Source organism: Choloepus didactylus, chromosome 7, assembly GCF_015220235.1.
Source record: "Choloepus didactylus isolate mChoDid1 chromosome 7, mChoDid1.pri, whole genome shotgun sequence".
NCBI classification, from domain to species: Eukaryota; Metazoa; Chordata; class Mammalia; order Pilosa; family Megalonychidae; genus Choloepus; species Choloepus didactylus.
The window spans coordinates 59959084-59985334 of record NC_051313.1 but is presented as its reverse complement, the minus strand read 5'-3'; positions in this window follow the sequence as shown (position 1 = coordinate 59985334).

Genomic DNA, 26251 nt, shown 5'->3' with positions numbered 1-26251 from the left:
TCCTCAAAACAATGCTCTGAGTTAGTTACTATTATCATTCCTATTTGATGGATGAAGAAACTGAGATAGAGAAAAATTTAGGAAACTTGTATAGTCACACAGATAGCAGGTGGTGGACTAAGACTTTGAATCCTGGTGGTCTGGCCAGAGTCCATGCCCTTCACTAGCATCAGGAATGGCCTCTTTGAGGAAGTTTCAAAGGGCATCTCAACAGTGTAAATATGATTTGAGAGGAAAGAGGCTACAGTGGATTTCAAACAATATTTAGTTATAAGGCAGGGTAGGAAAAAATGAAACATGAACTCATGAAATAAAGGTTCAAGTATAAAAACACAAAAGAGCTTATTGAGGACTAAAACTTAACTTGGCAGAGATAAGAGACAAGGCAAAGGTTTAAGAAAATAAAAAAAAAAAACTATAAAAGCAGAGTAAACACTGCGCAGAGTAAAATCAGCACTAAGGGTGACTTTGAAAGGCTTTTTCAGAATAGAGAGGAAGAGGGAAAATAGATGGCAATGTTCAGAAAAAGAGATGATTGTTTTGGAAGAAAGGTAAAAAGAGTCAATATTTTAATAACATATTTCTGAGTAAATTAACAGAACAAATTTCCTGGCATAGAAACAATATGCAAAGATACAGTAGAAGAAAGTTTGCCAAACCAAAGGAGAATCAAATGTCTAAATCAGGACTCATCAAATATGAGATCAGTTAACATAAATAAATCAATGCTTGACATATATATTTAAGGGTTTAAATTTTCAGGAATTTAAAAATCCCATAAACACTCAGGGATTAAGAAAAGGAACACACTGTATAAATCTGGAACTGGAGAAATAGCTGGTACTTGGACAATCCCCATAGGAGAACATCATTTCTACACAGTTCCTTCCTTGTGATTTTAGTCTGACAGGCATGAAAAAAAAAATTATAAAAATTGAACTTAAATGATCTGCAGAGCCCCCTTTTTTAAGATCTACCTTAGAATTCTGAATGACTGAGCCCATGATCCAAGGGATCATAGAAATGTGCCTGGCTTTATCCAAAGGTTTTTAGGGATGGACAATGCATGATACCTCATATTCCTATTTCTTGGCAAAAAAGAAAACACACACACACACACACACACACACACACACACACAAATACATTCTTTGGGTCTGTGTGAGAATATATTTTGAGCCAACATTCTAGTTAGATTATCTGCTTATATATGGGACATGTGACTCATGCCAAATTCTGACATCCAATACTTGCAGAAAGCTCCCATGGGAGATAAGAAGGTGCTTTCTATTCATAACTGGAGCAGTTTGCCAGAACTGCACTGTGAAAACTTTTGTAAATGCTACATATAAAGACATACAGAAAGTAAGGAGGTGTACTAACAAAACAGAACTGCCTATTTTGAACTGCGCAGAAGACAAAACTTGCTCCCAATCTATAAAATCAACAGCACCTAATACAATTGCTTAATTCATAAAATACTTACAAGGGCTTAGTACATAAGGACTTGCTCAAAAAGAACACCTACTGGAGGAGGCGGGGCAAGATGGCAGACTGGTGAGCTGTATGTTTTAGTTACTCCTCCAGGAAAGTAGGTAAAAAGCCAGGAACTGCGTGGACTGGACACCACAGAGCAATCTGTCTTTGGGCATACTTCATACAACACTCATGAAAACGTGGAACTGCTGAGATCAGCGAAATCTGTAAGTTTTTGCGGCCAGGGGACCCGCGCCCCTCCCTGCCAGGCTCAGTCCCGGGGGAGGAGGGGCTGTCAGCTCCAGGAAGGAGAAGGGAGAATTGCAGTGGCTGCTCTCATCGGAAACTCATTCTACTGATTCAAACTCCAACCATAGATAGACTGAGGCCAGACACCAGAGACTCTGAGAGCAGCCAGCCCAGCAGAGAGGAGACGGGCATAGAAGGAAAACAACACGAGAAGCTCCAAAGTAAAAGCAGAGGATTTTTGGAGTTCTGGTGAACACAGAAAGGGGAAGGGCGGAGATCAGGCCTTGAGGCGCATATGCAAATCCCGAAGCAAGGCTGATCTCTCTGCCCAGGGCACCTTTCCTTAATGGCCCTGGTTGCTTTGTCTATTAGCATTTCAATAACCCATTAGATCTCTGAGGAGGGCCGTTTTTTTTTTTTTTTTTTTTTTTTTTTTTTTTTTTTTTTTTTTTTTTTTAAATCCTTTTTGCTTTTTCTAAAACAATTACTCTAAGAAGCTCAATACAGAAAGCTTCAAAGAATTGAAATTTGGGCACGTCAAGTCAAGAGTCAAGAGAAGAAATAAGAGAGCTCTGAGACAAAAGGCAAAAATCCAGTGGCTGAGAAAATTCACTAAACAACACAACTTCCCAAGAAAAGGGGGGTGTCCGCTCACAGCCACCATCCTGGTGGACAGGAAACACTCCTGCCCATCGCCAGCCCCATAGCCCAGAGCTGCCCCAGACAACCCAGTGTGACGGAAGTGCTTCAAATAACAGGCACACACCACAAAACTGGGCGTGGACATTAGCCTTCCCTGCAACCTCAGCTGAATGTCCCAGAGCTGGGAAGGGGGAGCAGTGTGAATTAACAGAGCCCCATTCAGCCATCATTTGAGCAGACTGGGAGCCTCCCAACACAGCCCAGCAGCCCAGAACTGCCCTGGGGGGACGGCACTCACCTGTGACATAGCACAGTCATCCCTCAACAGAGGACCCGGGGTGCACAGCCTGGAAGAGGGGCCCACTTGCAAGTCTCAGGAGCCATACGCCAATACCAAAGACTTGTGGGTCAGTGGCAGAGACAAACTGTGGCAGGACTGAACTGAAGGATTAGACTATTGCAGTAGCTTTAAAACTCTAGGATCATCAGGGAGATTTGATTGTTAGGGCCACCCCCCCTCCCTGACTGCCCAGAAACACGCCCCACATACAGGGCAGGCAACACCAACTACACACGCAAGCTTGGTACACCAATTGGGCCCCACAAGACTCACTCCCCCACTCACCAAAAAGGCTAAGCAGGGGAGATCTGGCTTGTGGAGAACAGGTGGCTCGTGGACGCCACCTGCTGGTTAGTTAGAGAAAGTGTACTCCACGAAGCTGTAGATCTGATAAATTAGAGATAAGGACTTCAACTGGTCTACAAACCCTAAAAGAACCCTATCAAGGACAGCAAATGCCACGAGGCCAAAAACAACAGAAAATTATAAAGCATATGAAAAAACCAGACGATATGGATAACCCAAGCCCAAGCACCCAAATCAAAAGACCAGAAGAGACACACCTAGAGCAGCTACTCAAAGAACTAAAGATGAACAATGAGACCCTAGTACGGGATATGAAGGAAATCAAGAAGACCCTAGAAGAGCATAAAGAAGACATTGCAAGACTAAATAAAAAAATGGATGATCTTATGGAAATTAAAGAAACTGTTGACCAAATTAAAAAGATTCTGGACACTCATAGTACAAGACTAGAGGAAGTTGAACAACGAATCAGTGACCTGGAAGATGACAGAATGGAAAATGAAAGCATAAAAGAAAGAATGGGGAAAAAAATTGAAAAACTCGAAATGGACCTCAGGGATATGATAGATAATATGAAGCGTCCGAATATAAGACTCATTGGTGTCCCAGAAGGGGAAGAAAAGGGTAAAGGTCTAGGAAGAGTATTCAAAGAAATTGTTGGGGAAAACTTCCCAAATCTTCTAAACAACATAAATACACAAATCATAAATGCTCAGCGAACTCCAAATAGAATAAATCCAAAAAAACCCACTCCGAGACATATACTGATCACACTGTCAAACATAGAAGAGAAGGAGCAAGTTCTGAAAGCAGCAAGAGAAAAGCAATTCACCACATACAAAGGAAACAGCATAAGACTAAGTAGTGACTACTCAGCAGCCACCATGGAGGCGAGAAGGCAATGGCACGATATATTTAAAATTCTGAGAGAGAGGAATTTCCAGCCAAGAATACTTTATCCAGCAAAGCTCTCCTTCAAATTTGAGGGAGAGCTTAAATTTTTCACAGACAAAGAAATGCTGAGAGAATTTGCTAACAAGAGACCTGCCCTACTGGAGATACTAAAGGGAGCCCTACAGACAGAGAAACAAAGACAGGACAGAGAGACTTGGAGAAAGGTTCAGTACTAAAGAGATTCGGTATGGGTACAATAAAGGATATTAATAGAGAGAGGGAAAAATATGGCAAACATAATCCAAAGGATAAGATGGCCGATTCAAGAAATGCCTTCACGGTTTTAACGTTGAATGTAAATGGATTAAACTCCCCAATTAAAAGATATAGATTCGCAGAATGGATCAAAAAAAATGAACCATCAATATGTTGCATACAAGAGACTCATCTTAGACACAGGGACACAAAGAAATTGAAAGTGAAAGGATGGAAAAAAATATTTCATGCAAGCTACAGCCAAAAGAAAGCAGGTGTAGCAATATTAATCTCTGATAAAATAGACTTCAAATGCAGGGATGTTTTGAGAGACAAAGAAGGCCACTACATACTAATAAAAGGGGCAATTCAGCAAGAAGAAATAACAATCGTAAATGTCTATGCACCCAATCAAGGTGCCACAAAATACATGAGAGAAACATTGTCAAAACTAAAGGAAGCAATTGATGTTTCCACAATAATTGTGGGAGACTTCAACACATCACTCTCTCCTATAGATAGATCAACCAGACAGAAGACCAATAAGGAAATTGAAAACCTAAACAATCTGATAAATGAATTAGATTTAACAGACATCTACAGGACATTACATCCCAAATCACCAGGATACACATACTTTTCTAGTGCTCACGGAACTTTCTCCAGAATAGATCATATGCTGGGACATAAAACAAGCCTCAATAAATTTAAAAAGATTGAAATTATTCAAAGCACATTCTCTGACCACAATGGAATACAATTAGAAGTCAATAACCATCAGAGACTTAGAAAATTCACAAATACCTGGAGGTTAAACAACACACTCCTAAACAATCAGTGGGTTAAAGAAGAAATAGCAAGAGAAATTGCTAAATATATAGAGACGAATGAAAATGAGAACACAACATACCAAAACCTATGGGATGCAGCAAAAGCAGTGCTAAGGGGGAAATTTATAGCACTAAATGCATATATTAAAAAGGAAGAAAGAGCCAAAATCAAAGAACTAATGGATCAACTGAAGAAGCTAGAAAATGAACAGCAAACCAATCCTAAACCAAGTAGAAGAAAAGAAATAACAAGGATTAAAGCAGAAATAAATGACATAGAGAACAAAAAAACAATAGAAAGGATAAATATCACCAAAAGTTGGTTCTTTGAGAAGATCAACAAGATTGACAAGCCCCTAGCTAGACTGACAAAATCAAAAAGAGAGAAGACCCATATAAACAAAATAATGAATGAAAAAGGTGACATAAGTGCAGATCCTGAAGAAATTAAAAAAATTATAAGAGGATATTATGAACAACTGTATGGCAACAAACTGGATAATGTAGAAGAAATGGACAATTTCCTGGAAACATATGAACAACCTAGACTGACCAGAGAAGAAATAGAAGACCTCAACCAACCCATCACAAGCAAAGAGATCCAATCAGTCATCAAAAATCTTCCCACAAATAAATGCCCAGGGCCAGATGGCTTCACAGGGGAATTCTACCAAACTTTCCAGAAAGAACTGACACCAATCTTACTCAAACTCTTTCAAAACATTGAAAAAAATGGAACACTACCTAACTCATTTTATGAAGCTAACATCAATCTAATACCAAAACCAGGCAAAGATGCTACAAAAAAGGAAAACTACCGGCCAATCTCCCTAATGAATATAGATGCAAAAATCCTCAACAAAATACTTGCAAATCGAATCCAAAGACACATTAAAAAAATCATACACCATGACCAAGTGGGGTTCATTCCAGGCATGCAAGGATGGTTCAACATCAGAAAAACAATCAATGTATTACAACACATTAAAAACTCGAAAGGGAAAAATCAATTGATCATCTCAATAGATGCTGAAAAAGCATTTGACAAAATCCAACATCCCTTTTTGATAAAAACACTTCAAAAGGTAGGAATTGAAGGAAACTTCCTCAACATGATAAAGAGCATATATGAAAAACCCACAGCCAGCATAGTACTCAATGGTGAGAGACTGAAAGCCTTCCCTCTAAGATCAGGAACAAGACAAGGATGCCCGCTGTCACCACTGTTATTCAACATTGTGCTGGAAGTGCTAGCCAGGGCAATCCGGCAAGACAAAGAAATAAAAGGCATCCAAATTGGAAAAGAAGAAGTAAAACTGTCATTGTTTGCAGATGATATGATCTTATATCTAGAAAACCCTGAGAAATCAACGATACACCTACTAGAGCTAATAAACAAATTTAGCAAAGTAGCGGGATACAAGGTTAATGCACATAAGTCAGTAATGTTTCTATATGCTAGAAATGAACAAACTCAAGAGACACTCAAGAAAAAGATACCATTTTCAATAGCAACTAAAAAAATCAAGTACCTAGGAATCAACTTAACCAAAGATGTAAAAGACCTATACAAAGAAAACTACATAACTCTACTAAAAGAAATAGAAGGGGACCTTAAAAGATGGAAAAATATTCCATGTTCATGGATAGGAAGGCTAAATGTCATTAAGATGTCAATTCTACCCAAACTCATCTACAGATTCAATGCAATCCCAATCAAAATTCCAACAACCTACTTTGCAGACTTGGAAAAGCTAGTTATCAAATTTATTTGGAAAGGGAAGATGCCTCGAATTGCTAAAGACACTCTAAAAAAGAAAAACGAAGTGGGAGGACTTACACTCCCTGACTTTGAAGCTTATTATAAAGCCACAGTTGCCAAGACAGCATGGTACTGGCACAAAGATAGACATATAGATCAATGGAATCGAATTGAGAATTCAGAGATAGACCCTCAGATCTATGGCCGACTGATCTTTGATAAGGCCCCCAAAGTCACCGAACTGAGCCATAATGGTCTTTTCAACAAATGGGGCTGGGAGAGTTGGATATCCATATCCAAAAGAATGAAAGAGGACCCCTACCTCACCCCCTACACAAAAATTAACTCAAAATGGACCAAAGATCTCAATATAAAAGAAAGTACCATAAAACTCCTAGAAGATAATGTAGGAAAACATCTTCAAGACCTTGTATTAGGAGGCCACTTCCTAGACTTTACACCCAAAGCACAAGCAACAAAAGAGAAAATAGATAAATGGGAACTCCTCAAGCTTAGAAGTTTCTGCACCTCAAAGGAATTTCTCAAAAAGGTAAAGAGGCAGCCAACTCAATGGGAAAAAATTTTTGGAAACCATGTATCTGACAAAAGACTGATATCTTGCATATACAAAGAAATCCTACAACTCAATGACAATAGTACAGACAGCCCAATTATAAAATGGGCAAAAGATATGAAAAGACAGTTCTCTGAAGAGGAAATACAAATGACCAAGAAACACATGAAAAAATGTTCAGCTTCACTAGCTATTAGAGAGATGCAAATTAAGACCACAATGAGATACCATCTAACACCGGTTAGAATGGCTGCCATTAAACAAACAGGAAACTACAAATGCTGGAGGGGATGTGGAGAAATTGGAACTCTTATTCATTGTTGGTGGGACTGTATAATGGTTCAGCCACTCTGGAAGTCAGTCTGGCAGTTCCTTAGAAAACTAGATATAGAGCTACCATTCGATCCAGCGATTGCACTCCTCGGTATATACCCGGAAGATCGGAAAGCAGTGACACGAACAGATATCTGCACGCCAATGTTCATAGCAGCATTATTCACAATTGCCAAGAGATGGAAACAACCCAAATGTCCTTCAACAGATGAGTGGATAAATAAAATGTGGTATATACACACGATGGAATACTACGCGGCAGTAAGAAGGAACGATCTGGTGAAACATATGACAACATGGATGAACCTTGAAGACATAATGCTGAGCGAAATAAGCCAGGCACAAAAAGAGAAATATTATATGCTACCACTAATGTGAACTTTGAAAAATGTAAAACAAATGGTTTATAATGTAGAATGTAGGGGAACTAGCAGTAGAGAGCAATTAAGGAAGGGGGAACAATAATCCAGGAAGAACAGATAAGCTATTTATCGTTCTGGGGATGCCCAGAAATGACTATGGTCTGTTAATTTCTGATGGTTGTAGTAGGAACAAGTTCACTGAAATGTTGCTATATTATGTAACTTTCTTGGGGTAAAGTAGGAACATGTTGGAAGTTAAGCAGTTATCTTAGGTTAGTTGTCTTTTTCTTACTCCCTTGCTATGGTCTCTTTGAAATGCTCTTTTATTGTATGTTTGTTTTCTTTTTAACTTTTTTTTTCATACAGGTGATTTGAAAAAAGAAGGGAAAGTTAAAAAAAAAAAAAAAAAGAAAAAAAAAAAAAAAGAAAAAAGACAAACAAGGAAAAAAAAAAAAAAAAAAAAAAGATGTAGTGCCCCCTTGAGGAGCCTGTGGAGAATGCAGGGGTATTCGCCTACCCCACCTCCATGGTTGCTAACATGACCACAGACATAGGGGACTGGTGGTTTGATGGGTTGAGCCCTCTACCATAAGTTTTACCCTTGGGAAGACGGTTGCTGCAAAGGAGAGGCTAGGCCTCCCTGTATTTGTGCCTAAGAGTCTCCTCCTGAATGCCTCTTTGTTGCTCAGATGTGGCCCTCTCTCTCTGGCTAAGCCAACTTGAAAGGTGAAATCACTGCCCTCCCCCCTACGTGGGATCAGACACCCAGGGAAGTGAATCTCCCTGGCAATGTGGATTATGACTCCCAGGGAGGAATGTAGACCTGGCACCGTGGGACGGAGAACATCTTCTTGACCAAAAGGGGGATGTGAAAGGAAATGAAATAAGCTTCAGTGGCAGAGAGATTCCAAAAGGAGCCGAGAGGTCACTCTGGTGGGCACTCTTATGCACACTTTAGACAACCCTTTTTAGGTTCTAAAGAATTGGGGTAGCTGGTGGTGGATACCTGAAACTATCAAACTACAACCCAGAACCCATGAATCTCGAAGACAGTTGTATAAAAATGTAGCTTATGAGGGGTGACAATGGGATTGGGAAAGCCATAAGGACCAAACACCACTTTGTCTAGTTTATGGATGGATGTGTAGAAAAGTAGGGGAAGAAAACAAACAGACAAAGGTACCCAGTGTTCTTTTTTACTTCAATTGCTCTTTTTCACTCTAATTATTATTCTTGTTATTTTTGTGTGTGTGCTAATGAAGGTGTCAGGGATTGATTTAGGTGATGAATGTACAACTATGTAATGGTACTGTAAACAATCGAAAGTTCAATTTGTTTTGTATGACTGCGTGGTATGTGAATATATCTCAATAAAATGATGATTAAAAAAAAAAAAAAAAAAAAAAAAAAAAAAAAAAAAAGAACACCTACTTAAGCAAATGTTAAATGAATCACTTTGTGTTTAAGTCCATAAAGAAAAGGCAAGTAAAGGAATGCACATTCTGCTCCTTCTTTTTTGGTTGAAAATCTCCGATTCCGTTGTTGTCTTCCCTTTGTTTCTCCCATCCCAAACTGGTGTCAGCAATCTTTAAGCCCCTGTGATTGCCCCAACCCTGCTCTTTATAAATTCTCCTTTGTGCATATCATTGTGGCTTCTGCCATTATTATTAGACACACACACACACACACACACACACCACACACACACATCAGCTCTCTCAGATCTAAGTAGTCATTGGGCAATACCATTTTAGTCTTTTCCATCAAGGCAAACTCTATAAAGCTGTACCTAGGTCACTATTCTTATTTTCCCTATTCTTCCTCCCATCATCAACCACTACTTTTAGGGTATTAGAAACATGTCTCTCGGTCTTTGTAAAAGATCAAACCTCTTAGAAATTTTTTATACGTTTTCTTGCCCTTCTTTTCTAAGAGTAACCTGTCACAATGTCCTGATTTGTCTTGATTTTGTTTTCTCCTCTCTCTCTTTCTACCACTGTGCTGGTTTGGATATATTAAGTCCCCCCAAAAGCCATACTCTTTAATGCAATCTTGTGGGGGCAGACTTACTAATCTTTTTGATTAGGGTGTGACCTCTTGATTGAATGTTTCCATGGAGATTTGACCCTGCCTATTCAGAGTAGGTCTTGATTAGTTTACTGGAGTCCTTTAAAGGGAGCTCACAGAGAGAGCAGAAAGATGAAAACACCCTGGGATATGCTAAGCCAAAACCCAGATTCTTGCTGATGCCTGGAGATGCTTGCAGATGCAGACAGAAGGAAATTGGGAGATGCTAAGTGAAGTCAGAAACCCAGAGACATTTTGGAGAAAGCCATTTTGAAACACAACCTGAGAGCAAAGGACCAGCAGTTGCCAGCCACATGCCTTCCAGACATGTGATAGAGGTGTTCCAGATGCCATAAGTTATTCTTCAGTGGTGCCAATCCATTTCTGGTATTTTGCATAATGGCAGCTCTAGCAAACCAGAACAGATTTTGATACCAGAGAAGTGGGGTGCTGCTGAGTTTGCAAATACCACGTTAGAACAGCTTTTTAAATGGATAAGGGGAAAATCCTGGAAGGATTGTGAGAAGCTTGATAGAAAAGGCCTAGATTGCTCTGAAGAAACTGTTGGTAGAAATATGGACTCTAAAGATACTTCTGATGAGGCCTTAAATGGAAATGATGAATGTGCCATTTGCCAACTGGAAGAAAGGTGATCCTTGTTTTAAAGTGGCAGAGAATTTGGCAAAGTTGAGTCCTGATGTCAGATGGAAGGCAGAATTAGCTGAAGAGCTCTCCAAACTACATATGGAAGATGTAACCTAGTTTCTCCTTGCAGCTTACAGTTCAATGCAAGAGGAAAGAGATCAGCTTAGAAATGGACTCATGGGTTCAAAGAAATCAGAAATTGATTGCCTGGAAAATTCTGGGCTTCCAGAAAGTGAAACCCCAAAGGCTACAGTCCTACATGAGGATTTAATGAAACCTGGAACCAGCCAGCCATTTCAATACAAGCCAGGATTGGAGATGGAGCTATCCAGAAAGGATTTACTGAAAGTTCTATTGTCTGATGTAGCCCTGTAAGCTGCATGCCAAGACAACAATTTTTTTTTTTTTTTCCTGAGATCTGTATAGATGGAACCAGCTGGTCTGGACTGGAGGGAACAGAGAAGGAACAAATTGAAGGGAAAATTTATTCAAAGGCAGAACAATGGAAACTGAGGTCTGGATTCAAGAAATCTCAGGCAAGGAGAGCAGAGCAACCCAACCCATGCATGTGGAATGGGTGAGTTTGCCCCAGAGGCAGAGGCATGCCTTCCGACTCGATGCTTAGGAAGAGTGCTCCTACTCCAGGCCTCAGAGAGGGTAGAGCACACTCCCCAGGGATTGGGGTGAGCCTGGCCACCACCCTACCATTTGGAGAGGGGAGAGCCTTTGCCCTGGAGAAGCAGAGTCCAGGTGGTACCTCAATGTTTGAGGAGGATGGGGATGACAAGAAGATGATCTCCCCAATGTGTGGATATGTTGGAGCACTCACCCCAGCGTTTGGAGAGTAAAGGGCTTTCCAGTGGGTCCTAAAAGGGTGAATTCACCCTCTAAAGTACTATGCTGATTTATCTGCACATGACACAAAGCAGAATCTATCCCATGCATCTCCCATATAACATTCATCTACTCAGTCCATTTATTTCTCCAGTCTAAATTTTCCCATTACACCTTAACAAGTAGTGTCCTCTGTCCCCTGAGACCTTATGTCTCCTCCATGTCATGAGAGTTCTACAAGATGATAGAGTCAAGCTGCTTAGCAATGGATTTGACACATAGAAAACATTTAATTAAAGATAGCTTCTATTTTGCCTTGGCATTAATACTATAGAGAACTTTATATATGTTAGGCCTGTCTCCCCAGCTGATTTGTTGCCTGGGGTCATGTAATATTTAACCACCACAGTACCTTTCTGAACACATAGTGGGCTTTATTTGTTTTCAATTTCTTGCTTTTATATAAGAATCTAATTAAGTTGGATTTAAATACAGTTAATTTTATGATCCTCCAGAGTTCAGAGTATAAAGACCAAAGGTAGTTGATTTCCAATTTCCCAAAGAAATAAAGATATATATATATAAATTACATTATATAATTTGTTTTATATTATATATTTCATTATATTATACATATATTATATATAAATGTTTAACTGTAAAATCCCATTTAAGATATTTCCTTATTCAAGCCCCCTTTTAATTACTATTTTTTCTTTAAAAAATGAATGCATCTTACCAAAAAATTCCATACACATTTTCACCTAAATAGAATAAAAAATGGTATTAATCTTCCCTAGAGATTAGAAATCATGTTCATGTCCACAATAAAATAGAGTGATTTATAACTGAATTCAAAGGAATGGATTTTAAATATACAGTAAATAATGAGGAAGAGCCTAAGCATATATCATAGATCTCTAAATGCTTAAAAGACTAATAACTGTGCAAGGCATTTCAGAGTAGATAAATTCAATCATGCAATTACACTGATAGACCTTTAACGCACAGCTCTTTGTGGACCATAAACATAGAGAATGAAAGAAAAACATAACCAAAATGTTGCATCAATAATGAATGATGATAACCAAAAGGCTCCAGAGGAATGCATTTGCAGTATCATTAGTATGCAAGTCAGCTTTCTAAACTAAGAAATGGAATAAAATAAGAACCATAGGAAAAGTCTTTGTGAGTGCCACAAAATAGAAATGATTTTTTTGTGTGCTTATTTCATCTGCGGTATGTAAGTAATTTTATTTCTCTGACTGAAGTTGTGAAATAAGCACATCAGCAAGTTATAAGCAATATATATGTATATAATATTTTACCAAGCTATTGTTTTCATCACATTCTAGGCACTGTGTTAACATTATATTCCCCATTATTAAATAAAACAGCAGCGAAATGAACAGATTTTATATGTGTATAGATTTCAGTTTAAGCAAGTGGTTTATGCAATGACAGCTGGCTATGGTTGAGAAAAAATAGTAAATAAATTACTTGTAAGTGACGTGTTGCATGCTCCACACCTCGCTTGGTTTAGAGGCAGCCTAGTAGAGCACAAGAAAAATGCAAGTGGCATTCACAAGAGAATTGGTTCCCAATCTTATCTTTGTTCTTTACCCTGTGACCTTGGGCTAGCAGCTTTGCTTCCTTGGGCCTCCGTTTTCTCATCTACAAAACAAACTATTAGAGTAGATGATCTTAGTACTCTCTTCTACCTAGAATGCCTTATCTATATGTGGTTAGTGTGGGACAGAAGCTTTTAAAAATAAAAGTTTCTTCATGAAGGATGATTATGAATTTTAAAAAATTGAGAGTTTAAGTCAGATCTTTATTTTTGAAATACACAATTTTAAAAAGTTGAACTATATGAGAACACTTTAGAATCTGATCTACTAGACACATATTCCAGTCCGCCAGCTCTCAGCTTTAGGTGATGGAAAAGTGATCTCTTTAATTATTTGCTGAGAGAAGACTAGCAAATATAAGGAGGGAATCAGACTGCAATCCTTGGAGGGAAAGGACTCTATCCTAATGCCCTGAAAATGCCTCTCTGGTTTCTGGTATATAGTATTTTTTATGTGGTCTAATTGACAAAAATGGGAGGAGGGATCCTCTAGAATTTAAATATAGGAGAAAAATCCAATTGCTCATCTCCCCAATAAAAAAGAAACAAACAAACAAAACCCCACAGATACCAAAGAACACCTTCTATACTTCATAAAATGAAAATGTGAAATGATAAAGGGTAAAGGGTCAAAAAACTTTTGAAGAGTCTTTGATACCCAAGGACTTTTATTTCTTTGGATCATACATCTTTCCTGGCTCTTGCTCTTCTTTGCCTAACTTGCATTATCTGGCACAAGGTTCTGTGTGCCTATCTTTTGCTCCTCATCCTTCATCATCTGAGTACTAATGCATTTTGGAACATTTCCCCTGAAATGCCTTTCTTTGCCTTGGATCCAGTCCATTGCACCAAATTATGATAAGCTGAAGGAATTTAGGTGCTCCTGTTACATTGGCCAAATGAATAGCTTAAAGGAATCCACACGCCACTAATTGCCATATGCTGTGTTTTAGTTCACCAAGTTATGGCCTAACAGTTCATACCATGAAACCTCCTAAGTCTCAATTGCCTGAGGTTGCTTGGCATGAACAAAAAAGAAGAAAACATAAAATACCCCCTGAAAAACTCTCAATTCAACAATGCCACTCAGACACACCGGTAAATATTTATTTTCATCCATTCTGGCATTTAATTGTCAGCTTATTCTTTTGATTTTTTTTTTTATCTTATTTGGTTTTCTGATGACATAGTCACTTATCAGAGAATAAAAGAAAAACTAAAGCAACTTCATGCATGTGGAGCATTGTGAGAAATGTAGAAGTGCACATTAGGATGAGTAGACCTTCAAACATCCTTTATAACTCAGAAAAGGGTCACAGATATTTTTGCATTAGCTTATAAATGTTTTTCTTCAATATATACTAATTGTATTTCTTAAAGGATTTAAAAAAAAATAATCTGTTTTTAAAGTTCAAATATGCTATTTAGTGATATGCCCAGACAGTAAATTCTAAAAGAACTGGGACCTCATCCATTTGTTTCCCACTCCTATGCCCTTGAATATTCCTTAAGTGCATTCTCAGAAATCGTTGAACAAATAGATGAGTGGATGGATATAAGTCTTTTTGACCTTGATGCCTCCTAGGATGTTAAATACTATCTCTAGGAATGATTAGATAAAAGTGTTTTTTCTTTTTTTTTTTTCCTATTCTTGTATTCACTTGTCCCTGTAGCAGCGAGCAAAAGATACTATTCTGGCAACATCTGGTATAGTCACTTACAGAAAGAACTATAACTACCTGTTTCCCGGGGCTGATGAAACAAATTATCACAGACTGAATGACTTACAAAAACAGAAATTTCCTCTCTCACAGTTCTGGAGGCCAGAACTTTGAAATAAAGGTGTAATCCATGCCATACTCCCTTGAACAACTCTAGGAGTGCTGGTTTGGATGTATTATGTCCCCCAAAATGCCATGTTCTTTGATGCAATCTTAGGTGGGCAGCTGTTATTAGTGTTGATTAGATTGTAATTCTTTGAGTGTTTCCATGGAGATGCAACCCACCCAACTGCAGGTGATAACTCTGATTGGATGATTTCTATGAAGGTGTGGCCCTGTCCATTCAGCATGGGCCTTGATTAGTTTCCTATAGCACTGTATAAGTTCAGACAAAAGGGGTGAGCTTGCTACAGCCAAGAAGGACACTTTGAAGAACACAGAGGAGCTGAGAAGAGAGGAGCTTCAGATGAGAGGCAGTTTGAAGACAGCCGTTGAAAGCAGACTCTTGCTCTGGAGAAGCTAAGAGAGGAAAAACGCCCCAAGAGCAACTAAGAGTGACAGTTTTGAAGAACTGCAGCCTAGAGAGGAACGTCCTGGAAGAAAGCCATTTTGAAACCAGAATTCTGGGGCAGACGCCAGCCATGTGCCTTCCCAGCTAAGAGAGGTTTTCCGAACACCACTGGCCATCCTCCAGTGAAGGTATCCGATTGTTGATATGTTACCTTGGACACTTTATGGCCTTAAGACTGTAACTGTGTAACCAAATAAACCCCCTTTTACAAAAGCCAATCCTTCTCTGGTGTTTTGCATTCTGGCAGCACTAGCAAACCAGAACACTAGGGAAAAGTGCTTCCTTTCCTTTTCCAGCTTCTGGTACTCTTGGCATTCCTTTGCTTATGGCTGCACGACTCTACTCTTGACTCCATCTTCACATGGCCCTCTTGTCCCTGTGTCTCTTCTCTGTGTATCTTTTATGAAGACATTTGTCATTGAATTGTGGGATTGCACAGATAATGCAGGATGGTCTTGTCTCGAGATCCTTAACTTAATTGTATCTGCAAAGATTATTTTCCCAAATAAAGTTATATTCATACATTCCAGGTGTCAGGACGTGGGCATATCTTTTTTAGGAAACCGCCATTCAACCACCACACTACTTTAATATCAAGAATTGTAGTGCTCTGCTTTGGCTAAATAAAGGAGTAAGCGTAAAACAGCACTTTGCACTAAGACGGAGAACTAGGATGTCATTGAGGTTTTCCCAGAGCTAACCTGGGAATGGGGAGAGAAGAAAGAGCCCAGGTGATAAATTTCTGGGATCTTATCCCACTTTCAAGACCATATCATCCCCATTTCATACTTGGGCCTTCTTTCTCAAATCTTGGCTGGCAGGCTCCAATATGCAAATATTTTGAATACTATGATAGTAGTGAAACTGCTTTTATGGAGAAAGAGTTGATAGTCTCCCTTTTTTGTCCCAGACTATGCTCATGGCAAGTGACTTATCAACTCAGAAATATGCAGAAGCTTCTTAGTAGTTGGGTAGCAATTTACTTTCCTTGAATTAAAATAGGTAAATATGATTAGATATATTGGCATGTCCTAAATATGACCAGAACCCCTGGAGATTTTCAGATTTGTACATCTAGGTGGGTCTGGGAATCATGTTTTCAGCAACATTTTTTCCTTGAAGTCAACAGTGGTGCTGAAGACCTATTGAAAAAAAAAATACATTGATGAAGTCTAAGATTCTCCTTTTAAAAGACTGGAAAGGACAGGACTTTTCAATAGCTCTTTAAAACCCTTTATCGTCATTCCCTGACAGCCAAAGCATCAATTTCCCTCCTGGAACATCCTCATTCTCGAATGATGTCCAAGGTAGCAAAGAGAGCTATCATAAGGCAAAATTCAAGAAGGTCTTTATTAATCATGACAACCCTTTTTCTTTGTAACCCAAGAAAATAACTTACTTTACCAAAAGCTCACTTATGATAGAGGTCTTTGGACTCTGAATCTGCCTACTTACACCATTTTCATTAAGTGACACAAGAATAACAAATATCCTTAAAAGTCCCCCAATGTTATAATTACATAGAGGATTTTTAGCAAAGTATTCTGGGACATTGACTTTGCCTAATTCTGGATCGTGACTCCAAGGGAGAAAATGGTTACCACTCTTCTCTTTTCTGATATAGACCAAATAGGTAGAGTCTTGGGACGTCTGTCTTTGTTTCTAAACAACCACCTTCTCTTTGGCTTCCATATATTAATTTCCTATTTGGGATATCACAAGCCCTAAAGTCTAATATTTGATTTACTAATATCCTTTCTAAAATGAAAATATGTACCATGCAATCAAAAGTTAGGGTTGTGAAAATGTTGTTTAATTTTTCTACAAATATAGAATGTGAACATTATCCCTCCTCTTCCAGAAGCCCCAACTCAGGAAAAACTAAAACATGTTCAAGTAAGTGAATGAAAACAGGCCATAAATAAATAAATATAGTGCATTACATGCAGCCATAGAAAACCTGTCAAGTTCAGAGAAAGAGCAAGTATGTTTCATTCTTCCAGTTCGAGATGGTGTCAAAAAGAAAGCCATTTCTTTTTCTCTTCTCTGATACCAGGAAACAATAAAAATAATGAAATATAGATGATGTCTATAGTAACTAGAAAATTGCTCATCAGCCAAACCACAAACTGTGACATGAAGCTGCCTTATGCAATGAAATTTAGATCAGATCAAGGAAGGATTTTGAGAGGGGTATAATTTACAAGGTGTGCTGGTTTGAATGTATTGTGTCCTCCAAATGCCATTATGTTTGTGGTCTTGTGGGACAGACGTTTTGGTGCTGGTTAGATTTGCTTGGAATGTGCCCCACCCAGCTGTGGGTGGTGACTTTGGTGGGATACTCCCATGGAGGTGTGACCCCACCCATTCAGGGTGGGCCTTGATCAGTGGAGCCATATAAAACATGCTGACTCAAAGAGACTGAATGGAGTGCAGCTGTGAGTGACGTTTTGAAGAAGAGCAAGCTTGCTAGAGAAGAATGTCCTGGGAGAAAGCCATTTTGAAACCAGAACTTTGGAGCAGACGCCAGCCACGTGCCTTCCCAGCTAACAGAGGTTTTCCGGACGCCATTTGCCATACTCCAGTGAAGGTACTTGATTACTGATGTGTTACCTTGGACACTTTATGGCCTTAAGACTGTAACTGTATAGCCAAATAACCCCCCTTTTTATAAAAGCCAATCCATCTCTGGTGTTTTGCATTCTGCAGCATTAGCAAACTAGAACACAAGGTGAAGACTTTTCCAAAGCTAAGGGTCCTGAAGACAATAAATGCCATCCCATTACTTGAAGCAACAAAGGGGAATGGGCAGAGAAGTGTTGGTGTTTTTCAGGAGTTCCCTGGTCCCTCTGGGTGACAAAGAAATACAGTCACTGGGATTGAAGGTAGAGCTGTTTGACGTGACAGCTTTCATGAAACAGAATGTCTGAGTGGCTAAGTAATGGAGAAATAGTTGATGGCAGATATGCAGCTGATGAGTACAGTAAGCTGAAGAGAAATGAATTCTAACTCACACACACATGCGCACACATACAAATACAGAGACACAACTTTTTTTTTTTTTAAATTCAATTTTATTGAGATATATTCATATACCATACAGTCATCCAAAGTGTACAATTGTTCACAGTACCATCATATAGCTACTCATTCATCACCATAATCTATTTTTTGAATATTTTCCTTGTACCAGAAAAAGAGAAAATAAGAATTATAAAAAATAAAAAAGAACATCCAAATTACCCCCCACCCTATTTTTCATTTAGATTTTGTCCCCATTTTTTCCCTCATCCATCCATACACTGGATAAAGGGAATATGATCCACAAGGCTTTCAAAATCACAGTGTCCCCCCTTGTAAGCTACATTGCCATACAATTGTCCTCAGTAGTCAAGGCTACTGGGTTGCAGTTTGATAGCTTCAGGTATTTACTTCTAGCTATTCCAGTGCACTAAAACCTAAAAAGGGATATCTATATAGCTCATAAGAATGCCCAGCAGAGTGAACTTTCTGCTCCATTTGGAATCTCTCAGCCACTGAAACTTTCTTCCACATCCCCCTTTTCGTCAAGAAGGTGTTCTCAATCTCATGATGTTGGGTCCAGATTAATCCCCAGGAGTCATATCCTGCATTGCCAGGGATGTTTACAACCCTGGGTGTCAGATCCCACATAGAGGGGGAGGGCAGTGAGTTCACCCACCAAGTTGGCTTATCCAGATAGAGAGGACCACATCTGAGCAACAAAGAAGTACTCAGGGAGAGACTCTTAGGCACAATTATAAGCAGGTTTAGCCTCTCTTTGCAGTAATGAGCTTCATAAGGGCAAGTCCCTTGATAGAGGGCTCGGCACATCAAACCGCCAGTCCTCAGTATTTGTGAGAACATCAGCAACAATCCAGGTTGTTGCATTTTCCCAACAGCTCTGCATTTTCCCCCAGATGCTCAAGGGGGCCCTGCATATATATTTTTATTCCACAGAGACACAACTTTTGAATACAGAACTTCCTTGTGAGCACAACAGATTTCTGCTTATGCACAAAAGGAGAAAACAGGACTCTGCAGAATGAATAACATAGGTCCAAAATTAATAATAATTCAAACAACGGAATCAAATTGGAGGAACAAAATCTCAAAACTAATAGGAATGATTACTAGAGAAATAATTTTTTTTTTTACTCAGAAATCAGCTAAGAAACCATCTTTTCAAGTGGTTTTTTGAATACTATAAAGTAATTATGTATCAGGCCACAGTTAAACAACTAGATCAACATCCAACACATAGACCTAATACAGATCATTTTTTCTGATAAGAATGCAATGAACTAAAATGAATAATAGAAACAGAAAACAAATAAACAAAATAAACTCTCTCATTTAGACTATGTTTGAATTAAAAACAATATTAAAACCAAATTTGTGCCATGTGTTTAAGAAAAGAACTGTAATAAAAATATCACAATTCAACAAGCTTCTTTTTAATAAAAGGACATATCCCACTTGCTTAGAACTTTGGAGTATGATAGAGACTGGAAAAGGACTCTACAAATGCTGAATCAAAGAAAAAGAAAAATATTCTCCAATACCAGGTATGAGATTCCCCTCCTGGACCCTACAGTCTGGACTTGTCCCCCTTACTTGTTCCCCTGCAGCTTGGGAGTCATGCAGAGGCAGGACAGTTTGAGTCTCTGCTGCTGTGGATGCAGACTATAGAGCCACACAGAGCAGCAAATTAGAACTCCATGCATATCCAGGCACAGAAACTCAGGGCAGAAGATAAGCTGCTGAAGACTGTCACATACAAAAATATCCTTCAAGGAGAAAAAAAGAGAGAGAGAGAACATGGCAGAACTGTTGGCAAGAGGTGCACATATTAAACCCAGTCTCTGTTTGCTGGACCACCTAAACATAAAATGAGCCTTTCTGGATTGACCACTCTGGGTCTCTGGGAGGGGAGAATATCCTAATAGGAAAGAAACAGAGACAGAAAAACCTCACAGAAATTAAAAAAAAAAGGGGGGGGGAGTAACTGAGCTGCTGTAAAGCAGTATGTGTCCTAGGACTGAAAAGTGGAAGGAAAAGTGGGCAATGAATGAGGGAGAGAATTTAAACAAATCATAGGAGCTGGGGAGAAAGTTCTGCACAAAAACAAATAGAACATTTCAAGATTTCCAGGGAAGGAAGAGAAGAAAGGAAGCATTCTCCTGGATGTGAAACAATTACACAAAAAGGGCACTCTTAAAAATTGTACCACATATCCAAGGCAAGAACTAGATGAAGAAAAGCAGGGAAAATCTGGGCTCTCTAAACAAGGGCTATACTAAAGCTCCAGAATAAGTTGGAACAAGCATTGAGGAAGAGCCTCAATAAAAAGTCAATCAACAATAAAACCCTAGGCAATAGGGAAAAACTGACTTTCAGAGTTAACACATCCAAATAATCAGATGCTCAACCATCAGCAAAAAATTACAAGCCATACAAAGAACAGGAAGCCATGGCTCAGACAAGGGAACAAATTAAAACTTCAGAGGATACACAGAACTTGGAGAAACTAATCAAAGAAGTTCAAGAAATTCATGGAGATGAAGGAAACATGGTTATAAATCTAAAAGATATTAAGAAGAAAATTTGTGAGCATAAAGAAGAATTTGAATTTTTAAAAAGGAATATAACAGAAATTATGGGCATGAAAGTCACAATAACGGATATTAAAATACACTAGCTGCATACAATAGCAGATTAGAACAGGCAAAACTCTCCTTCAAAAATGAGGGAGAGTTTAAAATATTCACAGATAGAAATAAACCAGGGGAGTTCATCAACAAAAGACCTACCCTACAAGAATTGCTGAAGGGAGTTCTGCAGGTTGAAAGGGTAAGACAGGAGAGAGTGGCTTGGAATCATGTGAAGAAATGAAGATCTTCAGTAAGGTTAATTAAAAAGGTAAATGCAAAGCCAAATAGTACTATATTCCCAAAATACAACTCTACTCTTTAATTCCTGTAACAGAATACAATTGAAAAAAAATAAAAGGCATATTTACTGATAACGGACATGTAAAATTTAAAGACAATATCAGAAAAAGACAACATAAGGAGGGGAAACAGAGGAACGCAGGATCAGAAATAGCGTAGCTATTGAAGCTAAGTTGGTATCTCTTCAAAGTAGTACGTTATAGATGTAGTTTGTGTAACACAAACCCAGGGTAAGCACAAATAAATTATTTTTTAAATATACAGAAACAGAAATGAGAAAGGGATCAGAAATATCACATAAGACCAACTATACAGAAAAGGAGCTTGCAATAAATGAAAAGAGAAATAAAAAAAGATATGTCATATAAAAACCAAAGTACAAAAATGTATGAAGTAAGTACAGCCTTTACAGTAATAACACTGAAAGTTAATGGATTAAACTCCCCAACCAGAAGACCCTAGACAAGGGAGTTTCTTTTGGTCGAAGGGAATTACCTTAGACCCAAAGAAACAAATAGTTGGAAAGTGAAAGGATGGGAAAAGATATTCCATGCAAGTAGTAACCAAAAAAGAGCCATGGTAGTTATAATAATATTGGGCAAATAGACTTTAAGTAAAAAGCTATTATAAGAGGTGGGGCAAGATGGCAGCATAGAGAGGAGTGGAAGCTAAGTAGTCCCCCTGGAACAACTACAAAAAACCAGAAACAACTAGTGAATAATCCAGAAAAACTGCGGGGGGACAAATGAGACCATCCACTCATCATACACCAACCTGAATTGGGAGGAATGCCCGAGAACACAGCATAAAATCTGTAAGTAAAACCTGCGGATCCAAGTTGTGAGTCCCCCTCCCCCATAGCCCGAGCTGCAAAGCCTCATGGTGCCAGAGAGAAGTTCTCTCCCAGCAAGCAAATATAGCTCAGCTGAGCTCCACAACTGGGGTATTAAGTAGCGAGTGTTAACTGCTCACTACAGGTACGCATCCCCGAAAAACAGACAGATGCTTTGGGTGACGACTGACCTTGGAGAGCCAGAGGGTCACCTTGGACTGGGTCTGAAGGGGAATATCTGTTTCTTTTTCGGCTCAGTGGAGAAAGACCCAGTCATTTTCAGTTTCCAGGGCTGTGACTCTGGGAAGGGTGGAGACACCACAAGCAGAGAGCAAGACCATTGAAATGCTAATGACATCCACCTGGGGGGTCTGTCTTCTCTAGGGGGAAAGGGGTGGGGCCCTTTCCATTCAGAACCAGACCCCAGAGCCTGGGGGAACACGGCCACACCTCCTCACACCAGTCAAGAATTATAGGCTAACAGGCGTCACCTGCTGGGCAGAAAAGCACAGTGACCTGAGGCATCAAAGGGTGGAGCAATTTTCCAAGACACACCCACAGGGAAACCAGATACTGAATATTTCTTCCCTCTGGGACCTGAGCCTGTTCTGGTCTGGGAAAACCTGATTTGGATAACCAAGGAAACCATGCCTAGACAACAGAAAATTACAACCTACACTAAGAAAAACAAAGTTATGGCCCAGTCAAAGGAACAAACGTACACTTCAACTGAGATACAGGCATTTAAACAACTAATGCTAAATCAAATCAAAAAGTTTAGAGAAGATATTGCAAAAGAGAGGCTGTAAAGGAAACACTGGGCATATATATGGCAGAAATCAAAAGTTCAAAAAAGCAACTAGCAGAATCTATGGAAATGAAAGGCACAACATAAGAGATGAAAGACACAATGGAAACATACAACAGCAGATCTCAAGAGGCAGAAGAAAACACTCATGAACTGGAGAAAAAAACACCTGAAAGCCTACACGCAAAGGAGCAGATGGAGAAAAGAATGAAAAAATATGAGCAACGTCTCTGGGAACTCAAGGATGAAACAAAGTACAATAATGTACGTATCATTGGTGTCCCAGAAGGAGAAGAGAAGGGAAAGGGGGCAGAAACAATAATAGAGGAAATAATTAATGAAAATTTCCCATCTCTTATGAAAGACATAAAATTACAGATCCAGGAAGCGCAGCGTACTCCAAGCAGAAGAGATATGAATAGGCCTACACCAAGACACTTAATAATCAGATTATTAAATGCCAAAGACAAAGAGAGAGTCCTGAAAGCAGCAAGAGAAAAGCGATCCATTACATACAAAGGAAGCTTAATAAGACTATGTGCGGATCTCTCAGCAGAAACCATGGAGGCAAGAAGGAAGTGGTGTGATATATTGAAGATACTGAAAGAGGAAAACTGCCAACCAAGAATCCTGTATCCAGCAAAGCTGTCCTTCAAATATGAGGGAGAGCTCAAAATATTTTCTGACAAACAGACAATGAGAGACTTTGTGAACAAGACACCTGTCCTACAGGAAATACTAAAGGGAGCACTACAGGGTGATAGAAGACAGGAGTGTGTGGTTTGGAACACAATTTTGGGAGATGGTAGCACAACAATGTAAGTACACTGAACAAAGGTAACTATGAATATGGTTGAGAGAGGAAGGTGGGGAACATGTGATACACCACAAGAAAGGAGGAAAGATAAAGACTGGGGCTGTGTAACTTGGTGAAATTTAGAGTATTCAACAATTGTGATAAAATGTACATATATGTTCTTTTACGAGCGAGAACAAGCAAATGTCAACCTTGCAAGGTGTTAAAAATGGGGAGGCATTGGGGGAAGGATGCAATCAGCATAAACTAGAAACTATAACTAATAGAATCATTGTATTATGCTTCCTTTAATGTAACAAAGGCGATATACCAAGGTAAATGCAGATAAGAGGGGGGCATAGGGGAGGCATGTTAGACACTTGTCATTGGTGATATTGTCTGATTCTTTATTCTACTTTGATTTAAGGTTATTTTTCCTTTTGCAGCTTCCCAGCTGTCATTTTTTTTTTCCTCTTTCTTTTGCCTCTCTACCTTCTTTGACTCTCCCTCCTGCCTTGTGGAAGAAATGTAGATGCCCTTATATAGATAGTGGTGAAGGTGGTGAACATGTAAATGTATGACCATGCAGAGAACCATCGATTATTTACTTGGGATGGAATGTATGGTGAGTGAACAAAACCATATTAAAAAAAAAAAAAAAAAAAACGGGTTTATGACAAAACCTTGAGGGCAATAAACTGAGTGAAATAAGCCAGACACATTAGGACAATTATTGCAGGGTCTCACTGATAGGAACTAGTTATAATATGTAAACTCATAGACATGAAATATAAGGTACCAAGATATAGGATGAGGCTTAGGAATGGGAAGTGGTTGCTAAGTATGAGCAGAATGTTCAATTAGGATGAACTTAAATGTTTGGAAATGAACAGGGGTGTTGGTAGCAGGATGTGAGAATAACTAACAGTGCCAAGTGGTGTGTGAATGAGGTGGAAAGGGGAAGCTCAGAGTCATATATGTCACCAGAAGGAAAGTTGGAGGTCAAAAGATGGGAATGTATAAAACTGAATCCTATGGTGGGCAATGTCCATGATCAACTGTACAAATACTGGAAATCGCTTCCATGAACCAGAACAAATGTTTGACAATACAATTAAAAGTTAATAATAGAGGGGCATATAGGGAAGAACTATATACCTATTACAAACTATATACTACAGTTAGTAGTATTTCAACATTTTTTCATAAACAGTAACAAATGTACTATATCAATACTACGGGTCAGCAATTGAGGGGGGTTGGTTAGGGATAGGGGAGGATTAGAGTTTCCTTTTCTTTTTTTTCTTTTTCATCTTTCACTTTATTTCTTGTCTGGAGTAATGAAAAGTTTCTAAAAATTGAACAAAAATTAAGTGTGATGGATGCACAGCTGTATGAGGGTACCCAGGGGCAAGTGATTGTACACTTTGGATCTTTGGATAATTGTATGGTATCTGAACAATCTCAATAAAAATGAAAAAAAAAATCAGAAATTAAAAAAAAAGCTATTATAAGAGACAAGCAAGGACACATTATATTAATAAAGGGTCAATCAACCAAGAAGAAATAGCAATCATAACTATTTTTCCACCTAACCATGGTGCTCCAAAATATATGAGGCAGACACTGGCAAAACTGAAGAGAGAAATAGACTCCTCTGCAAAATAGTTGGAGATCTCAAAACACAATTCTCATCAATAGATAGAACATCTAGACAGAAGACTAACAAGGAAATAGAGAACTTGAACAATATGATGAATGAACTAGACCTCGCAGACATATATATAACATTGCACACCAGAACAGCAGGATGTACTGTTCTCAAGTGTACATGGATCATTCTACAGTATAGCCCACATGTTGAGTCACAAAACAAGCCTCAAATTTTAAAGATTGAAATTATAGGAAACATCTTCCCTGACCATACGGATTGAAGCTGAAAATCAATAAGAGAGAGAACTGGAAAATCCACAAAAATATGGAATTTAGCAGCACTATCTTAAATAATCAGTGGGTCAAAGAAGAAATTACAAGGGAAATAAGTAAATATTTTCAGATGAATGAAAATGAGAACACAACATATCAAAACTCATGGGATGCAGCAAAAGCAGTTCTGAGAGGGAAATTTATACCCCTAAATGCTTACATTAATAAGAAGAAAGAGCTAAAATCAAAGGCCTAAATTGTAACCTTGGAGGAACTAGAAAAAGAACAGAAAACTAAGTCTGAAAAAAGCAGAAGGAAAGAAGTAAATGAAATATAGAACAAAAAAAAACCACATAAAGAGCATTAACAAAATCAAAGGATGGTTCTTTGATAAGATCAATAAAATTGACAAACCTTTAGCTAAAC